This window comes from Pinus tabuliformis, chromosome X (assembly GCF_031772625.1).
Source record: "Pinus tabuliformis cultivar Carrire ecotype Pingquan chromosome X, CPIR1, whole genome shotgun sequence".
NCBI lineage: Eukaryota > Viridiplantae > Streptophyta > Pinopsida > Pinales > Pinaceae > Pinus > Pinus tabuliformis.
In genome coordinates this window covers 935,191,532-935,200,352 of record NC_142308.1, presented here as the reverse complement: position 1 = coordinate 935,200,352, position 8,821 = coordinate 935,191,532, and the positions used below count along the sequence as shown (strand labels likewise).

At 38.7% G+C, this 8,821-nt stretch overlaps 1 pseudogene; it reads right to left on the bottom strand.

Moving 5' to 3' along the window:
* Positions 1-393: 393 nt before the first annotated feature.
* On the bottom strand, positions 394-4,281 carry LOC149142754 (alpha-bisabolene synthase-like; annotated as a pseudogene).
* Between the last annotated feature and the right edge of the window lie 4,540 nt (positions 4,282-8,821).

Here is an 8,821-nt window from a genome sequence, read left to right as displayed (position 1 = left end):
TTATCTTATATAAAAGTAAGATGCTATATTCATGAATATTACTTGATTATTCTAATAATCCATGCTTGAGAAATTGAACTAATACAAAAAGTAAAAGAATAAGGCAATCCTTTCTCTTGAGAATTGCATGTGCCAGTTAAGTATTTTCATGCATTAACACTTTTTCATGTTCACTTCCTCAAACATATCCATCGCCGCTGGATTTCAAGCATTACGGCTTTGAGAATGAGGATATTATTTCCTCTGGCTATGAAAAAACAACATTAAATCATTGTGAGAGAAAATAGCTCCCCATCACAACTCTATATCAGACTGTAATTTAAATATATTATATCACAACCCCATATCGAACTATATAATTTAAAGCCGAAAACAAGATTTATCATGAAAAACTCACATAGTCTTAGTTGGGTGGAGATAGAGTGGCAGTGGTTCAATGAAACACTCTCTGATGTATTCTTTGATTTTTGTTTTAGAGACGCTGTACCCATCTTCTTCCTTGAATATCACCATGGTCACTCTAGTCTCTTCCATCAACATCTTCTTGCATTGGAATGGGATGTCCACATCCGACGTGTCCTCCGGCTTAAGAAACTCCCACGTCAGCTCCTTCACTGCCGGCTCTAGGAGGTTGTACATGTAATTCACAGCCACTTCCTCTGTACTTCCAGGATGTTCTTTCATATAACATTCAATACTGGATGCCAATTCTCCACGAGCCTTCTCAGCCTTAAATGTCTGTATGTCGTTCGCTAGGCGGGTAATGACGCAGTTGAGCTCTGTGAGAACACGTCTTCCGGGATAATCTAACTGCTCTAGTGCCTCTCGCGAAAGGATTTGACCCTTCATCAATAATACTCCACTCACCAGAAGTGTCCTTTGACCGATGGAAATGATTCCGTTCTTTATGTACTCCTCCAAGCTTGGCACGTACTGAGAAGCTAACCATTCAGCTTCTTCGTAATACCCCAGAATATAATCTTCCCACTGATAAATGCAATGGATCCACATTCAGACAGCAGCAAAAACTTATCAATTCTCAAGTGCGTTAATTCTTGAGTGAATAACACAATTTACAAATTCATCATTACTACTTATTGCCTTTCGGAAAAAGCTCAGCAATTCGCGCCCCTGTTCCTTCTCTGCCTCGCGAACCACTTCGTGAACTATGTCGTAAAAGATTTGTAGCAGAGCTTCATATAGTCTGGAAGGTTTTCTGTGAGGGAGAGGTCCCATCTGAACAGCCAATATAATATATAATATAATTAGCCACGCAATAATATAGATCACGACGTGCAAGATCATGATGGCGATTGTAGCAATGACCTACCTTCTCACAGCCTCAGTGAATTGCTTCAATTCATCCAGAGTTCCATATGTGTCATACATGTCGTCGAGAAGAGTATTCAAGCACGCCACTTTTGAAAAGAGGAATCTGCATTTGGCATACTGAGGCTCATACGTGCCCGCCGCTACTATGAAGAAACATTTTACTGGCCTCTGCCGACTGAAGGTTAATAGAGGGAACTCCGAATCTTTAAACCAGCTGTGATGCAGAAACAATAATTAGAGCAACTTTGAGCAACATTGAATTCAAGTAATTAGTTTCGGTTGATGGAGACGTACAGTGGATATATACAGTGGATTCTAAAATAATATGTCAAATAATACAGGGTTGGTTAATTACGTGGTGACATTCTTCATCTCTTTTTGGTGGATGGCCTGGATGATGTTGAAATCCAATTTTGCTAGCTCTAAAAACTTTTGGTTGTGCACGTTGGGCAGCCTGATATTTAGACAAAATGTAGCACCCAGTCAGTTCCATCGTTATTATCAACAAGGGATTAAAAGGACGTGCAAATTATGCTAGACTTTAAAGGAGGAAGGTAATGGGAGTGGAATTGAATATGGGGTCTGACTTACTGGTAAACGCTTTTGGCTATGCGCGCATAATCTAAGCGATAAACTTGGCAGTATCTCTTTGCTTCCACTCTAGGGACACTGGCATGCCAAGAATTCTCCAGCGCGTATTTAATCTGGCAATGGCTGACAAAATTAGAAATTCAGCCAATCCAATCCCTTGCAGGGAGAAAATAAGTTGCGACGTATTTCCATTGGCACTGGGCAGAATGTTTTCCTACCTCTTCCCTTAAGTTCTGTTTGTTGTTCCATGCAGTGAAAGTTTCACTTTTCTCAAGGGCTTCTTTCAAATATTTACTAGTAAAGCTTTTAGTTTCATCCAAAATGTTTTCACCAGGAAATGCCAGCTGAGAAGCTCTATAAAGGCTCAGCATGCCCGCTACATCTTTGTTGAAATGAGCAGACGAGCAAAAAAAGTGTCCGTTTGAGTCTTTGAAGTTCTCGAAAACCGCTGATAATGCGATATCCAGAGATCAGAACAGAACAGTTAATGATATATTGTTTGAAAAACAAGGGTAGGGCATGCTTTCTGGTAATATTTTATCATGATAGCAGAATGACTTCAATATAAAACACACCTGGAGTTACGCTGTACCTATGCAACCGAAGGAGTTGAAATCCCAAAGCAGTGATCTCAAGATCTGCTATGGGATTCACTCTGCCCCACCCAATTCCCCTTACATTCCAATGCCTGAATGCAACATATTTTATCAATGGATTTTACAGAGGAATTAGTCTTGAATATTGGAATCCTCGCAAAATCGAAATTTCCAATTATACCTGTAAACATAATCGAGAGCTTCCTTGATTTCCATTTCGAAGTGCCGATCAATTCCAAGGCGTACAATATTATCCACTATCAGCAGTCGTTCCAGCAGATCCACTGGATAGAGGCAGGGAACTGCAGGATGCGAGGAATTGATTAAACGGATATACGAACAGAAAAACGGAGGGAAGGTAAAGGCACTCCATGACCATATATACCAAAACTGCCAAACTTTGCGAGCACGTTTTTCAAGAATTGGAGGCATTTCATGTCTCCAGTGTGCATGAAGACGCAGGCAGTCGAAGCAGGTGAGCCTACGAAAGACCCATCCTCGCTTTGAACATCCATTATTCTCTCCCACTCCACCATTTCTTGTATGCCCTCCAAAGAATACAATATTGCAGACGGAACACCATGAATTTCCTCCTTTGACAGGCTGCGAATCATATTTAACATTGTTAGAAATTGCAACAAGAACTAATGTGCTCTAATTAAATTAACAAGGAATTAACATGGAACTGAATTTGATGATTTACAACGAGCAACTCTTACTTTGCTAATCTTTCCTTCTGTTTAGTCTGTAGTAGACATACATAAGGCAGGTTGTAGGGAAGTCCGAGGTTGAGAGACTGAGCTTCTCTTAAAAAGGAAGGGAAGATGATCTCAAAGTCTGTGACCAAGCTGTCTTGATCGTTTTCGTCCTTTCTTCCTTCTAGATTGCTCTTTATGAATTCAATGCCTATAAACATGCATGCACATTCGGCAAGAGCTATTTCCAACCCCATAACATATTTATGACGCCTCACATGTTGGGAGATAGTCCTTTATAACGCGCAGCTTTTTCTTTTTTTCTATAATTATCCGGACCCCGTGTTATAAAGGGCTATCTCCGGCGCATGTCAGAGTGTCATAAATATGTTATAGGATTGGAAATAGGACTTCTATGCAGATTCGGGTCAAGATCAGGTGCACTAACAGAGACCATTAGTACAAAAAAAAAAGGTTATCTGATCTGATATTCGTAAATGCTACCCACTACCCTTCTGTACTTGCAGATCCCCAACTTTCCATTTAAGGAGCGCAAGGACACAAGAAAGAGTTGCAAGCAGGCGATCTGACAACAGAAAGTGCGACACATTACCCCATGAACCATCCTTTAACTGGTTTTTCAAAATCCATTCAACTGTTTGAGGAAATTGCGGGCGAGCAACGTCATCAATGGAGGGCACTCTCGCTACCCATGCCGTGTCATAAGCAGATGGGGTGATCACTAACTCTCCTTCACCACTAAGCATCACCTTAATCTCACCAATAAGTGTCTCTGCACGTTCTCTGTAACAGGGATCCTGTTCAATTAAGACAAATAATACAGACTGATCAGTAGTAATATTTGACAAATAATAGAGACCATGATCAGTGGTAATATTTGATTTGACAGAAGAAAGTGGCTTTGAAATGAAGAAATTACTCACAGTGTACGGCGATTTAAGAGATTGTACAACATCATAATCCCACACATTAGGATGACGATTCGCCGTCCTCCTGACCACGCTGCTAGAAGGGAGAGTAGAGGAAGTAACAGAAGCGCTAGCCATTAGATCAAATTCTTCCAACTATCAGCAAATATTAACTGCAACTTGGAATGGAAATAGCAAACAAATTTCGCATTTGATTTTTTGCTTTGCTTCGTATTATTGCAGTGAGTGTGCGACAGCGGGTCGAATCGTAAAGACTGACACATTGTATATCTGCCCAATTATCTTTTCCATATCAGACAGAAATAGAGTCAAGGAGTCAGAAATAGAGTCAAGGAGATCATTTCAAAATCCAATTCCCTATCCGGCACGGCACAGCACAGCAAACCAGGTAGCGCCAAAACCAGACAACGACGTTGACTTCAGATTCCAAATACCACCAATTCTTGCTGTTCTCTTTTTTCGCTCTCACTGCACCACGTTACTTTCGCCGAACTTTATTGTGTATCTCTCAATGCATGTATATTTTTGGCTGCTCTCTCTTTTCGCTTTCATGGAACCACTACTTTCGTTTTCATGGCACCACTATTTTCGCCGAGTTTAAAGTGTGAAGCTCTATATGTATTATGTTCCTCCCGAAAATTTCGAACAGTCTTCTACATCCCATTTGCAGAGGTTCTTCACTAGAACCCCGATTTGTTTCACTTGTTCTGGGGCTATGTGACGAAGGAAAGACTTTCTTTTACTAAATAACACATCGCAGCTACAGTCCTCCAAATAACAACTAAAGCCAAATTCCACTGAAGCCAAATTCTTCTTCAAACCTAGAATGTACATGACATCTTTTAATGTGAGAAGAGAACTAGACTCTCTCTGAAAAGTAACATTACCAATTCCAGTCATGTTATACCTTCCATCATCTCCCATTTTGATGTGCATCTAAAGGACCTTCTCCTCCAAGTCGCTAAAGAATTATTTGTTGTTAGTCATATGGAATGAGGCTCCACTATTTAGATACCACACACTACCCATCAACGATGTCACCATGCAAGCAATAAGGGTGAAATCCAACTGGAATTGTGAAGCAAGAGCTTCACCTACCGCTCTTCCTAAGGGATTCTTGTCAGTCTTCTTGTGTGGACACTTCGTGGCATAGTGTCCCAACTCATGACAGTGAAAACATTTAATCTTCGACAAGTCCTTCTTCTTGCCACCATGACTGGAATCTCCTTTGGATTGGAATTTTTTTCCTTTCCATTTCTTTGCCTTTCCAACTAAGGCATATTTATCCTCATCATCATGCTTAGATGAGGTTCTATCTCTGGTGATCCGCCTTATCTCTTCTTACACCAAGCCAGATGACAAATTCTCCCACTTTAGTAGATTCTCCCTCCCATTTATTGAATCTTGGTAGTTGTGCCATCTCTTGGGAAGGCCTAGAAGTGGTAGGCTTACCAGATCATCTTTAGCAACTGTAATATCGACACTCCCGAGCTCATCACAACATTTGGTGAACCTACTCAAGTATTGTGGTATTGTGTCGCCCTTCTCCATCTTGATCTTTTGAATCTTGTCCTTCAATTCCAACTTACCATGGTCATTGTTGTTCTGAAACAAGTCCACCAAGGCTTGCCACATGACATATGGTGTATCTTTCCATTGGAGGTTCGAGACAATATGATCTTGAACTCCTTCTAGTATGATCCTTCTCTCCTTTTCAACACATTTCCTCCACTCTCGCAGATCTTGAGCATCTGTTGTTGGAGGCTTAGGAATATCTTTGTCTATGAATTCCTTCAACTCGTTGTCTTCCAACACTGCTTCAATTCTATCCTTCCAAGCAATATAGTTTGAACTACCCTCAAGGGCATATTCGAGTCTCAATTTGTAGAACGACATCTTGCTGGCTCTGAAGAATGATACTGCAGATTCGATTTCACCTACAAAATACAAACTCATATTATCCTCTTCTAGAGTGATTTCTACTCCTATGCCATATAGAAATTTCTTGTAGATTCAAACTTCTAATTGTAATTTACTAAAACAATAGACTTGAATCTACTCTACTCATCAGCGGAAAAAATTTAACGATCTTGAAATCATGAAGCATACAAGAGAAAGAATTCAATCAACACATTACACAACGATTTCTTGGGAAAAGCCACAGCTAAAAACCCCTGCTATTTGTATATTGCATTAGTCAGAAAATATGAGAATATTACAATGCTTTTCTTAAGCTCAAGCAACCTTTGCACTATCTCTATCTGTCTCACAACTTCCTAGACAAGCCTTGGCCAATACTTAACCAATTTCCTTCTTGCACAAGACCCTATTTTCTTGTGTTGTTTCCTTGGGAATTAGCCCCTTATTAATTAGGGAAATTCCTCAATATGAATTGCACAATCCTCATAGGCCTTCCTTTGACTACATACACCACCTGTACAATTTGGATGATTATACAACCGATAGTACACTACCCTTCAACTCCAATCTCAACTGGGTAACTCTCAGATCTGACATGCATGATTTATTTATGAGTGACCCATCAGTTAACTAGTTAAGCACATGAAGCAGCACCTCACTATCTGAGCTCCTACTAATTCCTCCATGAGTCGAAACTAGCTTAACTGACTTTAACTCAGTTAAAATGAATTAATTAATTACAATTCAAAATAAACTCAACCAGGGCTCCTATAAAGTAGGAGACACTCTACATGACTCATGTTATACCCTCAACTCAAATTAACTAAGCCAACTAAGTCAAATTAACTTATTTAACTCATACAAGTTGTCTTGTGATGTGGAATCATAATTTTATTCCTAATTTAATTCAAGGGAAAATTAAATCAAGTTTTATTCTTATTGCATTTTCAATAGCTTTTGAACCTTACCTTACATTTCTTGAATCATGCATTGCTTTCCTCCATTGGGAATGAACTAGAAAAAATTTATCGTAGTTGGTTTGAAACAAAAAAAAAATGTTTTGTTAAAACTACGTATGCTCGCATTTGTGTGGAGACAAACTTGAACGAGGGTTTTCCCGACAGAGATTAATTTGATGGCTCCAAACTATGTTTGGGTTCAAAAGCTTGACTATGATAATATTTCATTTCAGTGTAGAGCATGCTATGAAACGAGGCATGTAATTAAAAACTGCCTCAAACATTTTCAAAATAGAAAAGGTCAGAAAAAGCCAAAGGCCCAAATAGTGGGAAGAAGCAGAAGGTGATCACTAATACGATATTGTTGAAAAATGTGCATCAAGAAATGTTAAATTAGAATGTGCTAAAAATAGACCTGCTAAAAATAGCATGTCTAAAAATAGCAGTTTGGCCAATGAGCATTTTGGCCACATTGGGTGAGAGGTGAAACTGCTAAAAATAGAAAGTTTTAAAAATAGCATTTATGGGTCCCTTCCTATTCATAGCAATCCCTAGTCTATCTATAGGAAGTAAAATTAATTTGGTTTTAACAGCAGTTGGAAATATTAATTAATTAATTCAGTTGAGTTAATTAGTTAAGGAAATTCGAATTTGAAGTCTTTGTGAGCATGCACATGAGTTGTCCCACTCATTGAGGAATTTATCCTTAATTTCCTCCACTGATTGAGGGAATAAGTATGAGTTCTATAATGAGAAAATCAATTGACTTAGTTCTAACTAGTCAAGTCTAGTTAGATTAATTTAACAAGTTGTTAAAATAATAAAATATAGTTTGTTAATGCTTGCATGCATGTGACAACTATTATTTTAGATAACAGAGGATCCACTCATGGATAACTGTTGCATGTTAGTTCTGTGAGAGACCCAGTTGAGATTAGATGTGGGACAATGTACTATCAGATGCTTGACTATTTCTAGGGAGTAGTTTTTGCATGGTTGAGGAACTAGTGTCCTCAAGGATTGCATAGTTGGACCATTGGTTAATTTGGTATGTTTGGAATTAATAACATATGCTTTTGCTATTATTCCCTAAGCAAACTACGCAAGGACCATAGGTAAAGCCTAATAAACAGGGCTTGGTTGTTTCATGAGACATATCTTCATATCTTCTAATTACAGAGAGAGCAAGATAGCTATTGAGCTAATTTTTTTTGTATTGTGAAGAGGATTTCCACTTGATTGATAATACATGGCTGGGGTTTTATGCTGGTGCTTTCCCCTGGATATATCTTGTGTTATGTGTGATTAATTCTCTTGATCAGTTATGCATGTTTCTACTTGACGTTGCTCATGAATTCGATTATGCTTCCGCTTAATGTTTTGTAGAAGTAGAACAAGTATTATGCTTTAGGACATTGCATATATCAGTTTGTTCTACAGGTGAAATTTCTACAGATATTACAAAAGGAAGGACTTTAGGATAGGAAAGAACCAGAAGACAAGAATGGAGAAGATGTAGTCAAATAAATCGCATTGCAATAACAAAACTTAATTAGGAAAAATTGCTTTCCAGTGTGGATCCTTTGGTTTCCAATAAGGATTCCTCGGACATAACGTTAGTGGAAAAGTAGCAAACCCTTGTGGAAAATGCATCCCCTCCGGAAACCACAAGGAATATCATTGAAAAGGAAAATTCTTGGGTAGATTAGGAAAATGAGGAAGACTTCAAGAATATTATCGTGTAGTGGCCAAAGAACGATCCACCAAAATTTGCAGAA